The sequence below is a fragment of the Kogia breviceps genome, chromosome 4, assembly GCF_026419965.1.
Source record: "Kogia breviceps isolate mKogBre1 chromosome 4, mKogBre1 haplotype 1, whole genome shotgun sequence".
Taxonomy (NCBI): domain Eukaryota; kingdom Metazoa; phylum Chordata; class Mammalia; order Artiodactyla; family Physeteridae; genus Kogia; species Kogia breviceps.
The window spans coordinates 127537450-127557946 of NC_081313.1; positions in this window are offsets into that span (position 1 = coordinate 127537450).

Genomic DNA, 20497 nt, shown 5'->3' on the forward strand with positions numbered 1-20497 from the left:
GGTCTGCATTTGCTTTCCCAACCTCACCAATCGTCTCAGCCCCAAGAGTGTCCAGCCTTATGTCTTCTGCCGCTGGGGCTGTAGATGTGGTCAATCCTGGTTGCATGCCAGTCCCTGAACGCATTTTGGAAGAATTTCTCTCTGTTTTGCCCTGCTTGTTTCTTCTTTATGTTGGAAATGTATCCTCAGAATGGGTCTGAGCTGATTTTCCCTGCTGGTTTTAGGCCGCTTTACACACACTTGATGCACTTACACAGAGATATCAAGACTTAGCTTTTAAGATGCTTACTAGTCGGATAGATACTTGTGCGATGAACAGGGTCTGGTGAGTCCAGTTGATTGAGCAAGGAGTAGGTCGTGTCCATTCCATATTCGGTTTTCGGAAGGGTATCTGTGCTCATTTCAAACTCGAGTTTTATGCGTCACCCCACCTCACCTTTCCCCTGAAGCAGGCATAAGTGTGTTTTCTAAAAGCGTGACTCTGTTCTGTTTGGGGATTCAGTGCATGGGGAGCGATTTTTACATTCCCTCGATAAGTGATATCATAAGTTTCTTTTTTTGTGGGACTTATTTCACTGAGGATGATCGTACCTAAATCCACTCAGGATGCTGCTACCAGCCTCATGACGTGGATTTCATGGCTGAGTGACACTCCATTGGACCTACGTAGCACCACTTGTCCACTTGTCCACTTGTCTTTGTCCACTTGTCCACTCGTCTTTGTCCACTTGGCTCTTTCCTGGGATATGAAACGTGTACCGGAGTGGAGGTTCTTGTCAAGACAGCAGCCCTCAACTTTGGGGTCCCTGTGTCTGGTTGATTTTTTCATTTTCCCAAGGTCAACGCCCATGTGTGGAAGTGCCCTATGCTCTGTGGTTCTGTGTTTTACATGGTTTGGGAAAGAGGATACACTTGTGAAGATTGGCTGTTGGCCATTGACATCCCGCCCATCAGCTTAACAAGGCTCCCTTGACTCCGTGGGCTGTCCTGCCTTTCTGGTTTTTAGACTTTTTTCGCCTGGCCCTTTTGCCCCGGGGGGGGGCGAGAGATTTCTTTGTAGTGCTGATTTGCTCTCCCAGGTTGCTTGGTTGGCCAAAAAGGGCGTATGCGTTTTTTCCTGAATATATTCAGGAAAAAACGCATACGCCCTTTTTGGCCAACCGCATCATTGTCCACGTTCTGGCGCTTTTCATGTGCTATCGGGGCCATTCCGATGTACCCGTTGACATCCGTTTCCTGCAGTTCTGCCTTGCGTTCAGCGCCTCTTCGTAGCCTGACCTCAATATATTTTGGGGCGATAGTTATCGTTTAGAACTCTGCAGGTTTGGGAAGTGCAGTGCCCCTGAGCTCCATTTCCCAAGTCGCTTTTTTGTGAGTGGGACGCAACACGGCTGGATGGCTTCACGCCCTATTGTCGATCCGGGGTGGCAGGCTGAACCGCTGGTGAATTCTTCTTCGTGATGGGAAATGAGAGTGACATGTGCCCGACCAAACACCTCCAGCGAGTCTCTCATTGGTTCCCCCTCTTGCAGTTCATCCTGCGGACAAATTGCAGACGGTACGAAAGAGGCATGGAAAGGCGCCGAGTCTCCAAGTGGGGAGATTGTTAGTAAGGGGGCCTGAATGGAGAACACGAGCACCAGGAGATGAAAACTGAGGTGAGTTTCAGAAAGCTTTCCCGATCCCACGGTGTAGCATCCGCTGGGTTTCCAATGAGTGCTTTCGCTGTCGGAAGATTGCGTTGAACCTGGAGAGTTGGGACCCATGGAATGGGGAGCACGCAGGATTCCTTTCAAGGGTCTGCATTTGCTTTCCCAACCTCACCAATCGTCTCAGCCCCAAGAGTGTCCAGCCTTATGTCTTCTGCCGCTGGGGCTGTAGATGTGGTCAATCCTGGTTGCATGCCAGTCCCTGAACGCATTTTGGAAGAATTTCTCTCTGTTTTGCCCTGCTTGTTTCTTCTTTATGTTGGAAATGTATCCTCAGAATGGGTCTGAGCTGATTTTCCCTGCTGGTTTTAGGCCGCTTTACACACACTTGATGCACTTACACAGAGATATCAAGACTTAGCTTTTAAGATGCTTACTAGTCGGATAGATACTTGTGCGATGAACAGGGTCTGGTGAGTCCAGTTGATTGAGCAAGGAGTAGGTCGTGTCCATTCCATATTCGGTTTTCGGAAGGGTATCTGTGCTCATTTCAAACTCGAGTTTTATGCGTCACCCCACCTCACCTTTCCCCTGAAGCAGGCATAAGTGTGTTTTCTAAAAGCGTGACTCTGTTCTGTTTGGGGATTCAGTGCATGGGGAGCGATTTTTACATTCCCTCGATAAGTGATATCATAAGTTTCTTTTTTTGTGGGACTTATTTCACTGAGGATGATCGTACCTAAATCCACTCAGGATGCTGCTACCAGCCTCATGACGTGGATTTCATGGCTGAGTGACACTCCATTGGACCTACGTAGCACCACTTGTCCACTTGTCCACTTGTCTTTGTCCACTTGTCCACTCGTCTTTGTCCACTTGGCTCTTTCCTGGGATATGAAACGTGTACCGGAGTGGAGGTTCTTGTCAAGACAGCAGCCCTCAACTTTGGGGTCCCTGTGTCTGGTTGATTTTTTCATTTTCCCAAGGTCAACGCCCATGTGTGGAAGTGCCCTATGCTCTGTGGTTCTGTGTTTTACATGGTTTGGGAAAGAGGATACACTTGTGAAGATTGGCTGTTGGCCATTGACATCCCGCCCATCAGCTTAACAAGGCTCCCTTGACTCCGTGGGCTGTCCTGCCTTTCTGGTTTTTAGACTTTTTTCGCCTGGCCCTTTTGCCCCGGGGGGGGGCGAGAGATTTCTTTGTAGTGCTGATTTGCTCTCCCAGGTTGCTTGGTTGGCCAAAAAGGGCGTATGCGTTTTTTCCTGAATATATTCAGGAAAAAACGCATACGCCCTTTTTGGCCAACCGCATCATTGTCCACGTTCTGGCGCTTTTCATGTGCTATCGGGGCCATTCCGATGTACCCGTTGACATCCGTTTCCTGCAGTTCTGCCTTGCGTTCAGCGCCTCTTCGTAGCCTGACCTCAATATATTTTGGGGCGATAGTTATCGTTTAGAACTCTGCAGGTTTGGGAAGTGCAGTGCCCCTGAGCTCCATTTCCCAAGTCGCTTTTTTGTGAGTGGGACGCAACACGGCTGGATGGCTTCACGCCCTATTGTCGATCCGGGGTGGCAGGCTGAACCTCTGGTGAATTCTTCTTCGTGATGGGAAATGAGAGTGACATGTGCCCGACCAAACACCTCCAGCGAGTCTCTCATTGGTTCCCCCTCTTGCAGTTCATCCTGCGGACAAATTGCAGACGGTACGAAAGAGGCATGGAAAGGCGCCGAGTCTCCAAGTGGGGAGATTGTTAGTAAGGGGGCCTGAATGGAGAACACGAGCACCAGGAGATGAAAACTGAGGTGAGTTTCAGAAAGCTTTCCCGATCCCACGGTGTAGCATCCGCTGGGTTTCCAATGAGTGCTTTCGCTGTCGGAAGATTGCGTTGAACCTGGAGAGTTGGGACCCATGGAATGGGGAGCACGCAGGATTCCTTTCAAGGGTCTGCATTTGCTTTCCCAACCTCACCAATCGTCTCAGCCCCAAGAGTGTCCAGCCTTATGTCTTCTGCCGCTGGGGCTGTAGATGTGGTCAATCCTGGTTGCATGCCAGTCCCTGAACGCATTTTGGAAGAATTTCTCTCTGTTTTGCCCTGCTTGTTTCTTCTTTATGTTGGAAATGTATCCTCAGAATGGGTCTGAGCTGATTTTCCCTGCTGGTTTTAGGCCGCTTTACACACACTTGATGCACTTACACAGAGATATCAAGACTTAGCTTTTAAGATGCTTACTAGTCGGATAGATACTTGTGCGATGAAGAGGGTCTGGTGAGTCCAGTTGATTGAGCAAGGAGTAGGTCGTGTCCATTCCATATTCGGTTTTCGGAAGGGTATCTGTGCTCATTTCAAACTCGAGTTTTATGCGTCACCCCACCTCACCTTTCCCCTGAAGCAGGCATAAGTGTGTTTTCTAAAAGCGTGACTCTGTTCTGTTTGGGGATTCAGTGCATGGGGAGCGATTTTTACATTCCCTCGATAAGTGATATCATAAGTTTCTTTTTTTGTGGGACTTATTTCACTGAGGATGATCGTACCTAAATCCACTCAGGATGCTGCTACCAGCCTCATGACGTGGATTTCATGGCTGAGTGACACTCCATTGGACCTACGTAGCACCACTTGTCCACTTGTCCACTTGTCTTTGTCCACTTGTCCACTCGTCTTTGTCCACTTGGCTCTTTCCTGGGATATGAAACGTGTACCGGAGTGGAGGTTCTTGTCAAGACAGCAGCCCTCAACTTTGGGGTCCCTGTGTCTGGTTGATTTTTTCATTTTCCCAAGGTCAACGCCCATGTGTGGAAGTGCCCTATGCTCTGTGGTTCTGTGTTTTCCATGGTTTTGGAAAGAGGATACACTTGTGAAGATTGGCTGTTGGCCATTGACATCCCGCCCATCAGCTTAACAAGGCTCCCTTGACTCCGTGGGCTGTCCTGCCTTTCTGGTTTTTAGACTTTTTTCGCCTGGCCCTTTTGCCCCGGGGGGGGGGCGAGAGATTTCTTTGTAGTGCTGATTTGCTCTCCCAGGTTGCTTGGTTGGCCAAAAAGGGCGTATGCGTTTTTTCCTGAATATATTCAGGAAAAAACGCATACGCCCTTTTTGGCCAACCGCATCATTGTCCACGTTCTGGCGCTTTTCATGTGCTATCGGGGCCATTCCGATGTACCCGTTGACATCCGTTTCCTGCAGTTCTGCCTTGCGTTCAGCGCCTCTTCGTAGCCTGACCTCAATATATTTTGGGGCGATAGTTATCGTTTAGAACTCTGCAGGTTTGGGAAGTGCAGTGCCCCTGAGCTCCATTTCCCAAGTCGCTTTTTTGTGAGTGGGACGCAACACGGCTGGATGGCTTCACGCCCTATTGTCGATCCGGGGTGGCAGGCTGAACCGCTGGTGAATTCTTCTTCGTGATGGGAAATGAGAGTGACATGTGCCCGACCAAACACCTCCAGCGAGTCTCTCATTGGTTCCCCCTCTTGCAGTTCATCCTGCGGACAAATTGCAGACGGTACGAAAGAGGCATGGAAAGGCGCCGAGTCTCCAAGTGGGGAGATTGTTAGTAAGGGGGCCTGAATGGAGAACACGAGCACCAGGAGATGAAAACTGAGGTGAGTTTCAGAAAGCTTTCCCGATCCCACGGTGTAGCAACCGCTGGGTTTCCAATGAGTGCTTTCGCTGTCGGAAGATTGCGTTGAACCTGGAGAGTTGGGACCCATGGAATGGGGAGCACGCAGGATTCCTTTCAAGGGTCTGCATTTGCTTTCCCAACCTCACCAATCGTCTCAGCCCCAAGAGTGTCCAGCCTTATGTCTTCTGCCGCTGGGGCTGTAGATGTGGTCAATCCTGGTTGCATGCCAGTCCCTGAACGCATTTTGGAAGAATTTCTCTCTGTTTTGCCCTGCTTGTTTCTTCTTTATGTTGGAAATGTATCCTCAGAATGGGTCTGAGCTGATTTTCCCTGCTGGTTTTAGGCCGCTTTACACACACTTGTTGCACTTACACAGAGATATCAAGACTTAGCTTTTAAGATGCTTACTAGTCGGATAGATACTTGTGCGATGAAGAGGGTCTGGTGAGTCCAGTTGATTGAGCAAGGAGTAGGTCGTGTCCATTCCATATTCGGTTTTCGGAAGGGTATCTGTGCTCATTTCAAACTCGAGTTTTATGCGTCACCCCACCTCACCTTTCCCCTGAAGCAGGCATAAGTGTGTTTTCTAAAAGCGTGACTCTGTTCTGTTTGGGGATTCAGTGCATGGGGAGCGATTTTTACATTCCCTCGATAAGTGATATCATAAGTTTCTTTTTTTGTGGGACTTATTTCACTGAGGATGATCGTACCTAAATCCACTCAGGATGCTGCTACCAGCCTCATGACGTGGATTTCATGGCTGAGTGACACTCCATTGGACCTACGTAGCACCACTTGTCCACTTGTCCACTTGTCTTTGTCCACTTGTCCACTCGTCTTTGTCCACTTGGCTCTTTCCTGGGATATGAAACGTGTACCGGAGTGGAGGTTCTTGTCAAGACAGCAGCCCTCAACTTTGGGGTCCCTGTGTCTGGTTGATTTTTTCATTTTCCCAAGGTCAACGCCCATGTGTGGAAGTGCCCTATGCTCTGTGGTTCTGTGTTTTACATGGTTTGGGAAAGAGGATACACTTGTGAAGATTGGCTGTTGGCCATTGACATCCCGCCCATCAGCTTAACAAGGCTCCCTTGACTCCGTGGCCTGTCCTGCCTTTCTGGTTTTTAGACTTTTTTCGCCTGGCCCTTTTGCCCCGGGGGGGGGCGAGAGATTTCTTTGTAGTGCTGATTTGCTCTCCCAGGTTGCTTGGTTGGCCAAAAAGGGCGTATGCGTTTTTTCCTGAATATATTCAGGAAAAAACGCATACGCCCTTTTTGGCCAACCGCATCATTGTCCACGTTCTGGCGCTTTTCATGTGCTATCGGGGCCATTCCGATGTACCCGTTGACATCCGTTTCCTGCAGTTCTGCCTTGCGTTCAGCGCCTCTTCGTAGCCTGACCTCAATATATTTTGGGGCGATAGTTATCGTTTAGAACTCTGCAGGTTTGGGAAGTGCAGTGCCCCTGAGCTCCATTTCCCAAGTCGCTTTTTTGTGAGTGGGACGCAACACGGCTGGATGGCTTCACGCCCTATTGTCGATCCGGGGTGGCAGGCTGAACCGCTGGTGAATTCTTCTTCGTGATGGGAAATGAGAGTGACATGTGCCCGACCAAACACCTCCAGCGAGTCTCTCATTGGTTCCCCCTCTTGCAGTTCATCCTGCGGACAAATTGCAGACGGTACGAAAGAGGCATGGAAAGGCGCCGAGTCTCCAAGTGGGGAGATTGTTAGTAAGGGGGCCTGAATGGAGAACACGAGCACCAGGAGATGAAAACTGAGGTGAGTTTCAGAAAGCTTTCCCGATCCCACGGTGTAGCATCCGCTGGGTTTCCAATGAGTGCTTTCGCTGTCGGAAGATTGCGTTGAACCTGGAGAGTTGGGACCCATGGAATGGGGAGCACGCAGGATTCCTTTCAAGGGTCTGCATTTGCTTTCCCAACCTCACCAATCGTCTCAGCCCCAAGAGTGTCCAGCCTTATGTCTTCTGCCGCTGGGGCTGTAGATGTGGTCAATCCTGGTTGCATGCCAGTCCCTGAACGCATTTTGGAAGAATTTCTCTCTGTTTTGCCCTGCTTGTTTCTTCTTTATGTTGGAAATGTATCCTCAGAATGGGTCTGAGCTGATTTTCCCTGCTGGTTTTAGGCCGCTTTACACACACTTGTTGCACTTACACAGAGATATCAAGACTTAGCTTTTAAGATGCTTACTAGTCGGATAGATACTTGTGCGATGAACAGGGTCTGGTGAGTCCAGTTGATTGAGCAAGGAGTAGGTCGTGTCCATTCCATATTCGGTTTTCGGAAGGGTATCTGTGCTCATTTCAAACTCGAGTTTTATGCGTCACCCCACCTCACCTTTCCCCTGAAGCAGGCATAAGTGTGTTTTCTAAAAGCGTGACTCTGTTCTGTTTGGGGATTCAGTGCATGGGGAGCGATTTTTACATTCCCTCGATAAGTGATATCATAAGTTTCTTTTTTTGTGGGACTTATTTCACTGAGGATGATCGTACCTAAATCCACTCAGGATGCTGCTACCAGCCTCATGACGTGGATTTCATGGCTGAGTGACACTCCATTGGACCTACGTAGCACCACTTGTCCACTTGTCCACTTGTCTTTGTCCACTTGTCCACTCGTCTTTGTCCACTTGGCTCTTTCCTGGGATATGAAACGTGTACCGGAGTGGAGGTTCTTGTCAAGACAGCAGCCCTCAACTTTGGGGTCCCTGTGTCTGGTTGATTTTTTCATTTTCCCAAGGTCAACGCCCATGTGTGGAAGTGCCCTATGCTCTGTGGTTCTGTGTTTTACATGGTTTGGGAAAGAGGATACACTTGTGAAGATTGGCTGTTGGCCATTGACATCCCGCCCATCAGCTTAACAAGGCTCCCTTGACTCCGTGGCCTGTCCTGCCTTTCTGGTTTTTAGACTTTTTTCGCCTGGCCCTTTTCCCCCAGGGGGGGGGGGCGAGAGATTTCTTTGTAGTGCTGATTTGCTCTCCCAGGTTGCTTGGTTGGCCAAAAAGGGCGTATGCGTTTTTTCCTGAATATATTCAGGAAAAAACGCATACGCCCTTTTTGGCCAACCGCATCATTGTCCACGTTCTGGCGCTTTTCATGTGCTATCGGGGCCATTCCGATGTACCCGTTGACATCCGTTTCCTGCAGTTCTGCCTTGCGTTCAGCGCCTCTTCGTAGCCTGACCTCAATATATTTTGGGGCGATAGTTATCGTTTAGAACTCTGCAGGTTTGGGAAGTGCAGTGCCCCTGAGCTCCATTTCCCAAGTCGCTTTTTTGTGAGTGGAACACAACACGGCTGGATGGCTTCACGCCCTATTGTCGATCCGGGGTGGCAGGCTGAACCGCTGGTGAATTCTTCTTCGTGATGGGAAATGAGAGTGACATGTGCCCGACCAAACACCTCCAGCGAGTCTCTCATTGGTTCCCCCTCTTGCAGTTCATCCTGCGGACAAATTGCAGACGGTACGAAAGAGGCATGGAAAGGCGCCGAGTCTCCAAGTGGGGAGATTGTTAGTAAGGGGGCCTGAATGGAGAACACGAGCACCAGGAGATGAAAACTGAGGTGAGTTTCAGAAAGCTTTCCCGATCCCACGGTGTAGCATCCGCTGGGTTTCCAATGAGTGCTTTCGCTGTCGGAAGATTGCGTTGAACCTGGAGAGTTGGGTCCCATGGAATGGGGAGCACGCAGGATTCCTTTCAAGGGTCTGCATTTGCTTTCCCAACCTCACCAATCGTCTCAGCCCCAAGAGTGTCCAGCCTTATGTCTTCTGCCGCTGGGGCTGTAGATGTGGTCAATCCTGGTTGCATGCCAGTCCCTGAACGCATTTTGGAAGAATTTCTCTCTGTTTTGCCCTGCTTGTTTCTTCTTTATGTTGGAAATGTATCCTCAGAATGGGTTTGAGCTGATTTTCCCTGCTGGTTTTAGGCCGCTTTACACACACTTGATGCACTTACACAGAGATATCAAGACTTAGCTTTTAAGATGCTTACTAGTCGGATAGATACTTGTGCGATGAACAGGGTCTGGTGAGTCCAGTTGATTGAGCAAGGAGTAGGTCGTGTCCATTCCATATTCGGTTTTTGGAAGGGTATCTGTGCTCATTTCAAACTCGAGTTTTATGCGTCACCCCACCTCACCTTTCCCCTGAAGCAGGCATAAGTGTGTTTTCTAAAAGCGTGACTCTGTTCTGTTTGGGGATTCAGTGCAAGGGGAGCGATTTTTACATTCCCTCGATAAGTGATATCATAAGTTTCTTTTTTTGTGGGACTTATTTCACTGAGGATGATCGTACCTAAATCCACTCAGGATGCTGCTACCAGCCTCATGACGTGCATTTCATGGCTGAGTGACACTCCATTGGACCTACGTAGCACCACTTGTCAACTTGTCCACTTGTCTTTGTCCACTTGTCCACTTGGCTCTTTCCTGGGATATGAAACGTGTACCGGAGTGGAGGTTCTTGTCAAGACAGCAGCCCTGAACGTTGGGTCCCTGTGTCTGGTTGATTTTTTCATTTTCCCAAGGTCAACGCCCATGTGTGGAAGTGCCCTATGCTCTGTGGTTCTGTGTTTTACATGGTTTGGGAAAGAGGATACACTTGTGAAGATTGGCTGTTGGCCATTGACATCCCGCCCATCAGCTTAACAAGGCTCCCTTGACTCCGTGGGCTGTCCTGCCTTTCTGGTTTTTAGACTTTTTTCGCCTGGCCCTTTTGCCCCGGGGGGGGGCGAGAGATTTCTTTGTAGTGCTGATTTGCTCTCCCAGGTTGCTTGGTTGGCCAAAAAGGGCGTATGCGTTTTTTCCTGAATATATTCAGGAAAAAACGCATACGCCCTTTTTGGCCAACCGCATCATTGTCCACGTTCTGGCGCTTTTCATGTGCTATCGGGGCCATTCCGATGTACCCGTTGACATCCGTTTCCTGCAGTTCTGCCTTGCGTTCAGCGCCTCTTCGTAGCCTGACCTCAATATATTTTGGGGCGATAGTTATCGTTTAGAACTCTGCAGGTTTGGGAAGTGCAGTGCCCCTGAGCTCCATTTCCCAAGTCGCTTTTTTGTGAGTGGGACGCAACACGGCTGGATGGCTTCACGCCCTATTGTCGATCCGGGGTGGCAGGCTGAACCGCTGGTGAATTCTTCTTCGTGATGGGAAATGAGAGTGACATGTGCCCGACCAAACACCTCCAGCGAGTCTCTCATTGGTTCCCCCTCTTGCAGTTCATCCTGCGGACAAATTGCAGACGGTACGAAAGAGGCATGGAAAGGCGCCGAGTCTCCAAGTGGGGAGATTGTTAGTAAGGGGGCCTGAATGGAGAACACGAGCACCAGGAGATGAAAACTGAGGTGAGTTTCAGAAAGCTTTCCCGATCCCACGGTGTAGCATCCGCTGGGTTTCCAATGAGTGCTTTCGCTGTCGGAAGATTGCGTTGAACCTGGAGAGTTGGGACCCATGGAATGGGGAGCACGCAGGATTCCTTTCAAGGGTCTGCATTTGCTTTCCCAACCTCACCAATCGTCTCAGCCCCAAGAGTGTCCAGCCTTATGTCTTCTGCCGCTGGGGCTGTAGATGTGGTCAATCCTGGTTGCATGCCAGTCCCTGAACGCATTTTGGAAGAATTTCTCTCTGTTTTGCCCTGCTTGTTTCTTCTTTATGTTGGAAATGTATCCTCAGAATGGGTCTGAGCTGATTTTCCCTGCTGGTTTTAGGCCGCTTTACACACACTTGTTGCACTTACACAGAGATATCAAGACTTAGCTTTTAAGATGCTTACTAGTCGGATAGATACTTGTGCGATGAACAGGGTCTGGTGAGTCCAGTTGATTGAGCAAGGAGTAGGTCGTGTCCATTCCATATTCGGTTTTCGGAAGGGTATCTGTGCTCATTTCAAACTCGAGTTTTATGCGTCACCCCACCTCACCTTTCCCCTGAAGCAGGCATAAGTGTGTTTTCTAAAAGCGTGACTCTGTTCTGTTTGGGGATTCAGTGCATGGGGAGCGATTTTTACATTCCCTCGATAAGTGATATCATAAGTTTCTTTTTTTGTGGGACTTATTTCACTGAGGATGATCGTACCTAAATCCACTCAGGATGCTGCTACCAGCCTCATGACGTGGATTTCATGGCTGAGTGACACTCCATTGGACCTACGTAGCACCACTTGTCCACTTGTCCACTTGTCTTTGTCCACTTGTCCACTCGTCTTTGTCCACTTGGCTCTTTCCTGGGATATGAAACGTGTACCGGAGTGGAGGTTCTTGTCAAGACAGCAGCCCTCAACTTTGGGGTCCCTGTGTCTGGTTGATTTTTTCATTTTCCCAAGGTCAACGCCCATGTGTGGAAGTGCCCTATGCTCTGTGGTTCTGTGTTTTACATGGTTTGGGAAAGAGGATACACTTGTGAAGATTGGCTGTTGGCCATTGACATCCCGCCCATCAGCTTAACAAGGCTCCCTTGACTCCGTGGCCTGTCCTGCCTTTCTGGTTTTTAGACTTTTTTCGCCTGGCCCTTTTCCCCCAGGGGGGGGGGCGAGAGATTTCTTTGTAGTGCTGATTTGCTCTCCCAGGTTGCTTGGTTGGCCAAAAAGGGCGTATGCGTTTTTTCCTGAATATATTCAGGAAAAAACGCATACGCCCTTTTTGGCCAACCGCATCATTGTCCACGTTCTGGCGCTTTTCATGTGCTATCGGGGCCATTCCGATGTACCCGTTGACATCCGTTTCCTGCAGTTCTGCCTTGCGTTCAGCGCCTCTTCGTAGCCTGACCTCAATATATTTTGGGGCGATAGTTATCGTTTAGAACTCTGCAGGTTTGGGAAGTGCAGTGCCCCTGAGCTCCATTTCCCAAGTCGCTTTTTTGTGAGTGGAACACAACACGGCTGGATGGCTTCACGCCCTATTGTCGATCCGGGGTGGCAGGCTGAACCGCTGGTGAATTCTTCTTCGTGATGGGAAATGAGAGTGACATGTGCCCGACCAAACACCTCCAGCGAGTCTCTCATTGGTTCCCCCTCTTGCAGTTCATCCTGCGGACAAATTGCAGACGGTACGAAAGAGGCATGGAAAGGCGCCGAGTCTCCAAGTGGGGAGATTGTTAGTAAGGGGGCCTGAATGGAGAACACGAGCACCAGGAGATGAAAACTGAGGTGAGTTTCAGAAAGCTTTCCCGATCCCACGGTGTAGCATCCGCTGGGTTTCCAATGAGTGCTTTCGCTGTCGGAAGATTGCGTTGAACCTGGAGAGTTGGGTCCCATGGAATGGGGAGCACGCAGGATTCCTTTCAAGGGTCTGCATTTGCTTTCCCAACCTCACCAATCGTCTCAGCCCCAAGAGTGTCCAGCCTTATGTCTTCTGCCGCTGGGGCTGTAGATGTGGTCAATCCTGGTTGCATGCCAGTCCCTGAACGCATTTTGGAAGAATTTCTCTCTGTTTTGCCCTGCTTGTTTCTTCTTTATGTTGGAAATGTATCCTCAGAATGGGTTTGAGCTGATTTTCCCTGCTGGTTTTAGGCCGCTTTACACACACTTGATGCACTTACACAGAGATATCAAGACTTAGCTTTTAAGATGCTTACTAGTCGGATAGATACTTGTGCGATGAACAGGGTCTGGTGAGTCCAGTTGATTGAGCAAGGAGTAGGTCGTGTCCATTCCATATTCGGTTTTTGGAAGGGTATCTGTGCTCATTTCAAACTCGAGTTTTATGCGTCACCCCACCTCACCTTTCCCCTGAAGCAGGCATAAGTGTGTTTTCTAAAAGCGTGACTCTGTTCTGTTTGGGGATTCAGTGCAAGGGGAGCGATTTTTACATTCCCTCGATAAGTGATATCATAAGTTTCTTTTTTTGTGGGACTTATTTCACTGAGGATGATCGTACCTAAATCCACTCAGGATGCTGCTACCAGCCTCATGACGTGCATTTCATGGCTGAGTGACACTCCATTGGACCTACGTAGCACCACTTGTCAACTTGTCCACTTGTCTTTGTCCACTTGTCCACTTGGCTCTTTCCTGGGATATGAAACGTGTACCGGAGTGGAGGTTCTTGTCAAGACAGCAGCCCTGAACGTTGGGTCCCTGTGTCTGGTTGATTTTTTCATTTTCCCAAGGTCAACGCCCATGTGTGGAAGTGCCCTATGCTCTGTGGTTCTGTGTTTTACATGGTTTGGGAAAGAGGATACACTTGTGAAGATTGGCTGTTGGCCATTGACATCCCGCCCATCAGCTTAACAAGGCTCCCTTGACTCCGTGGGCTGTCCTGCCTTTCTGGTTTTTAGACTTTTTTCGCCTGGCCCTTTTGCCCCGGGGGGGGGCGAGAGATTTCTTTGTAGTGCTGATTTGCTCTCCCAGGTTGCTTGGTTGGCCAAAAAGGGCGTATGCGTTTTTTCCTGAATATATTCAGGAAAAAACGCATACGCCCTTTTTGGCCAACCGCATCATTGTCCACGTTCTGGCGCTTTTCATGTGCTATCGGGGCCATTCCGATGTACCCGTTGACATCCGTTTCCTGCAGTTCTGCCTTGCGTTCAGCGCCTCTTCGTAGCCTGACCTCAATATATTTTGGGGCGATAGTTATCGTTTAGAACTCTGCAGGTTTGGGAAGTGCAGTGCCCCTGAGCTCCATTTCCCAAGTCGCTTTTTTGTGAGTGGGACGCAACACGGCTGGATGGCTTCACGCCCTATTGTCGATCCGGGGTGGCAGGCTGAACCGCTGGTGAATTCTTCTTCGTGATGGGAAATGAGAGTGACATGTGCCCGACCAAACACCTCCAGCGAGTCTCTCATTGGTTCCCCCTCTTGCAGTTCATCCTGCGGACAAATTGCAGACGGTACGAAAGAGGCATGGAAAGGCGCCGAGTCTCCAAGTGGGGAGATTGTTAGTAAGGGGGCCTGAATGGAGAACACGAGCACCAGGAGATGAAAACTGAGGTGAGTTTCAGAAAGCTTTCCCGATCCCACGGTGTAGCATCCGCTGGGTTTCCAATGAGTGCTTTCGCTGTCGGAAGATTGCGTTGAACCTGGAGAGTTGGGACCCATGGAATGGGGAGCACGCAGGATTCCTTTCAAGGGTCTGCATTTGCTTTCCCAACCTCACCAATCGTCTCAGCCCCAAGAGTGTCCAGCCTTATGTCTTCTGCCGCTGGGGCTGTAGATGTGGTCAATCCTGGTTGCATGCCAGTCCCTGAACGCATTTTGGAAGAATTTCTCTCTGTTTTGCCCTGCTTGTTTCTTCTTTATGTTGGAAATGTATCCTCAGAATGGGTCTGAGCTGATTTTCCCTGCTGGTTTTAGGCCGCTTTACACACACTTGATGCACTTACACAGAGATATCAAGACTTAGCTTTTAAGATGCTTACTAGTCGGATAGATACTTGTGCGATGAACAGGGTCTGGTGAGTCCAGTTGATTGAGCAAGGAGTAGGTCGTGTCCATTCCATATTCGGTTTTCGGAAGGGTATCTGTGCTCATTTCAAACTCGAGTTTTATGCGTCACCCCACCTCACCTTTCCCCTGAAGCAGGCATAAGTGTGTTTTCTAAAAGCGTGACTCTGTTCTGTTTGGGGATTCAGTGCAAGGGGAGCGATTTTTACATTCCCTCGATAAGTGATATCATAAGTTTCTTTTTTTGTGGGACTTATTTCACTGAGGATGATCGTACCTAAATCCACTCAGGATGCTGCTACCAGCCTCATGACGTGGATTTCATGGCTGAGTGACACTCCATTGGACCTACGTAGCACCACTTGTCAACTTGTCCACTTGTCTTTGTCCACTTGTCCACTTGGCTCTTTCCTGGGATATGAAACGTGTACCGGAGTGGAGGTTCTTGTCAAGACAGCAGCCCTCAACTTTGGGGTCCCTGTGTCTGGTTGATTTTTTCATTTTCCCAAGGTCAACGCCCATGTGTGGAAGTGCCCTATGCTCTGTGGTTCTGTGTTTTACATGGTTCGGGAAAGAGGATACACTTGTGAAGATTGGCTGTTGGCCATTGACATCCCGCCCATCAGCTTAACAAGGCTCCCTTGACTCCGTGGCCTGTCCTGCCTTTCTGGTTTTTAGACTATTTTCGCCTGGCCCTTTTGCCCCGGGGGGGGGGCGAGAGATTTCTTTGTAGTGCTGATTTGCTCTCCCAGGTTGCTTGGTTGGCCAAAAAGGGCGTATGCGTTTTTTCCTGAATATATTCAGGAAAAAACGCATACGCCCTTTTTGGCCAACCGCATCATTGTCCACGTTCTGGCGCTTTTCATGTGCTATCGGGGCCATTCCGATGTACCCGTTGACATCCGTTTCCTGCAGTTCTGCCTTGCGTTCAGCGCCTCTTCGTAGCCTGACCTCAATATATTTTGGGGCGATAGTTATCGTTTAGAACTCTGCAGGTTTGGGAAGTGCAGTGCCCCTGAGCTCCATTTCCCAAGTCGCTTTTTTGTGAGTGGGACGCAACACGGCTGGATGGCTTCACGCCCTATTGTCGATCCGGGGTGGCAGGCTGAACCGCTGGTGAATTCTTCTTCGTGATGGGAAATGAGAGTGACATGTGCCCGACCAAACACCTCCAGCGAGTCTCTCATTGGTTCCCCCTCTTGCAGTTCATCCTGCGGACAAATTGCAGACGGTACGAAAGAGGCATGGAAAGGCGCCGAGTCTCCAAGTGGGGAGATTGTTAGTAAGGGGGCCTGAATGGAGAACACGAGCACCAGGAGATGAAAACTGAGGTGAGTTTCAGAAAGCTTTCCCGATCCCACGGTGTAGCATCCGCTGGGTTTCCAATGAGTGCTTTCGCTGTCGGAAGATTGCGTTGAACCTGGAGAGTTGGGACCCATGGAATGGGGAGCACGCAGGATTCCTTTCAAGGGTCTGCATTTGCTTTCCCAACCTCACCAATCGTCTCAGCCCCAAGAGTGTCCAGCCTTATGTCTTCTGCCGCTGGGGCTGTAGATGTGGTCAATCCTGGTTGCATGCCAGTCCCTGAACGCATTTTGGAAGAATTTCTCTCTGTTTTGCCCTGCTTGTTTCTTCTTTATGTTGGAAATGTATCCTCAGAATGGGTCTGAGCTGATTTTCCCTGCTGGTTTTAGGCCGCTTTACACACACTTGATGCACTTACACAGAGATATCAAGACTTAGCTTTTAAGATGCTTACTAGTCGGATAGATACTTGTGCGATGAACAGGGTCTGGTGAGTCCAGTTGATTGAGCAAGGAGTAGGTCGTGTCCATTCCATATTCGGTTTTCGGAAGGGTATCTGTGCTCATTTCAAACTCGAGTTTTATGCGTCACCCCACCTCACCTTTCCCCTGAAGCAGGCATAAGTGTGTTTTCTAAAAGCGTGACTCTGTTCTGTTTGGGGATTCAGTGCATGGGGAGCGATTTTTACATTCCCTCGATAAGTGATATCATAAGTTTCTTTTTTTGTGGGACTTATTTCACTGAGGATGATCGTACCTAAATCCACTCAGGATGCTGCTACCAGCCTCATGACGTGGATTTCATGGCTGAGTGACACTCCATTGGACCTACGTAGCACCACTTGTCCACTTGTCCACTTGTCTTTGTCCACTTGTCCACTCGTCTTTGTCCACTTGGCTCTTTCCTGGGATATGAAACGTGTACCGGAGTGGAGGTTCTTGTCAAGACAGCAGCCCTCAACTTTGGGGTCCCTGTGTCTGGTTGATTTTTTCATTTTCCCAAGGTCAACGCCCATGTGTGGAAGTGCCCTATGCTCTGTGGTTCTGTGTTTTACATGGTTTGGGAAAGAGGATACACTTGTGAAGATTGGCTGTTGGCCATTGACATCCCGCCCATCAGCTTAACAAGGCTCCCTTGACTCCGTGGGCTGTCCTGCCTTTCTGGTTTTTAGACTTTTTTCGCCTGGCCCTTTTGCCCCGGGGGGGGGCGAGAGATTTCTTTGTAGTGCTGATTTGCTCTCCCAGGTTGCTTGGTTGGCCAAAAAGGGCGTATGCGTTTTTTCCTGAATATATTCAGGAAAAAACGCATACGCCCTTTTTGGCCAACCGCATCATTGTCCACGTTCTGGCGCTTTTCATGTGCTATCGGGGCCATTCCGATGTACCCGTTGACATCCGTTTCCTGCAGTTCTGCCTTGCGTTCAGCGCCTCTTCGTAGCCTGACCTCAATATATTTTGGGGCGATAGTTATCGTTTAGAACTCTGCAGGTTTGGGAAGTGCAGTGCCCCTGAGCTCCATTTCCCAAGTCGCTTTTTTGTGAGTGGGACGCAACACGGCTGGATGGCTTCACGCCCTATTGTCGATCCGGGGTGGCAGGCTGAACCGCTGGTGAATTCTTCTTCGTGATGGGAAATGAGAGTGACATGTGCCCGACCAAACACCTCCAGCGAGTCTCTCATTGGTTCCCCCTCTTGCAGTTCATCCTGCGGACAAATTGCAGACGGTACGAAAGAGGCATGGAAAGGCGCCGAGTCTCCAAGTGGGGAGATTGTTAGTAAGGGGGCCTGAATGGAGAACACGAGCACCAGGAGATGAAAACTGAGGTGAGTTTCAGAAAGCTTTCCCGATCCCACGGTGTAGCAACCGCTGGGTTTCCAATGAGTGCTTTCGCTGTCGGAAGATTGCGTTGAACCTGGAGAGTTGGGACCCATGGAATGGGGAGCACGCAGGATTCCTTTCAAGGGTCTGCATTTGCTTTCCCAACCTCACCAATCGTCTCAGCCCCAAGAGTGTCCAGCCTTATGTCTTCTGCCGCTGGGGCTGTAGATGTGGTCAATCCTGGTTGCATGCCAGTCCCTGAACGCATTTTGGAAGAATTTCTCTCTGTTTTGCCCTGCTTGTTTCTTCTTTATGTTGGAAATGTATCCTCAGAATGGGTCTGAGCTGATTTTCCCTGCTGGTTTTAGGCCGCTTTACACACACTTGATGCACTTACACAGAGATATCAAGACTTAGCTTTTAAGATGCTTACTAGTCGGATAGATACTTGTGCGATGAACAGGGTCTGGTGAGTCCAGTTGATTGAGCAAGGAGAAGGTCGTGTCCATTCCATATTCGGTTTTCGGATGGGTATCTGTGCTCATTTCAAACTCGAGTTTTATGCGTCACCCCACCTCACCTTTCCCCTGAAGCAGGCATAAGTGTGTTTTCTAAAAGCGTGACTCTGTTCTGTTTGGGGATTCAGTGCATGGGGAGCGATTTTTACATTCCCTCGATAAGTGATATCATAAGTTTCTTTTTTTGTGGGACTTATTTCACTGAGGATGATCGTACCTAAATCCACTCAGGATGCTGCTACCAGCCTCATGACGTGGATTTCATGGCTGAGTGACACTCCATTGGACCTACGTAGCACCACTTGTCCACTTGCCCACTTGTCTTTGTCCACTTGTCCACTCGTCTTTGTCCACTTGGCTCTTTCCTGGGATATGAAACGTGTACCGGAGTGGAGGTTCTTGTCAAGACAGCAGCCCTCAACTTTGGGGTCCCTGTGTCTGGTTGATTTTTTCATTTTCCCAAGGTCAACGCCCATGTGTGGAAGTGCCCTATGCTCTGTGGTTCTGTGTTTTACATGGTTTGGGAAAGAGGATACACTTGTGAAGATTGGCTGTTGGCCATTGACATCCCGCCCATCAGCTTAACAAGGCTCCCTTGACTCCGTGGGCTGTCCTGCCTTTCTGGTTTTTAGACTTTTTTCGCCTGGCCCTTTTGCCCCGGGGGGGCGAGAGATTTCTTTGTAGTGCTGATTTGTTCTCCCAGGTTGCTTGGTTGGCCAAAAAGGGCGTATGCGTTTTTTCCTGAATATATTCAGGAAAAAACGCATACGCCCTTTTTGGCCAACCGCATCATTGTCCACGTTCTGGCGCTTTTCATGTGCTATCGGGGCCATTCCGATGTACCCGTTGACATCCGTTTCCTGCAGTTCTGCCTTGCGTTCAGCGCCTCTTCGTAGCCTGACCTCAATATATTTTGGGGCGATAGTTATCGTTTAGAACTCTGCAGGTTTGGGAAGTGCAGTGCCCCTGAGCTCCATTTCCCAAGTCGCTTTTTTGTGAGTGGGACGCAACACGGCTGGATGGCTTCACGCCCTATTGTCGATCCGGGGTGGCAGGCTGAACCGCTGGTGAATTCTTCTTCGTGATGGGAAATGAGAGTGACATGTGCCCGACCAAACACCTCCAGCGAGTCTCTCATTGGTTCCCCCTCTTGCAGTTCATCCTGCGGACAAATTGCAGACGGTACGAAAGAGGCATGGAAAGGCGCCGAGTCTCCAAGTGGGGAGATTGTTAGTAAGGGGGCCTGAATGGAGAACACGAGCACCAGGAGATGAAAACTGAGGTGAGTTTCAGAAAGCTTTCCCGATCCCACGGTGTAGCATCCGCTGGGTTTCCAATGAGTGCTTTCGCTGTCGGAAGATTGCGTTGAACCTGGAGAGTTGGGACCCATGGAATGGGGAGCACGCAGGATTCCTTTCAAGGGTCTGCATTTGCTTTCCCAACCTCACCAATCGTCTCAGCCCCAAGAGTGTCCAGCCTTATGTCTTCTGCCGCTGGGGCTGTAGATGTGGTCAATCCTGGTTGCATGCCAGTCCCTGAACGCATTTTGGAAGAATTTCTCTCTGTTTTGCCCTGCTTGTTTCTTCTTTATGTTGGAAATGTATCCTCAGAATGGGTCTGAGCTGATTTTCCCTGCTGGTTTTAGGCCGCTTTACACACACTTGTTGCACTTACACAGAGATATCAAGACTTAGCTTTTAAGATGCTTACTAGTCGGATAGATACTTGTGCGATGAACAGGGTCTGGTGAGTCCAGTTGATTGAGCAAGGAGTAGGTCGTGTCCATTCCATATTCGGTTTTCGGAAGGGTATCTGTGCTCATTTCAAACTCGAGTTTTATGCGTCACCCCACCTCACCTTTCCCCTGAAGCAGGCATAAGTGTGTTTTCTAAAAGCGTGACTCTGTTCTGTTTGGGGATTCAGTGCATGGGGAGCGATTTTTACATTCCCTCGATAAGTGATATCATAAGTTTCTTTTTTTGTGGGACTTATTTCACTGAGGATGATCGTACCTAAATCCACTCAGGATGCTGCTACCAGCCTCATGACGTGGATTTCATGGCTGAGTGACACTCCATTGGACCTACGTAGCACCACTTGTCCACTTGTCCACTTGTCTTTGTCCACTTGTCCACTCGTCTTTGTCCACTTGGCTCTTTCCTGGGATATGAAACGTGTACCGGAGTGGAG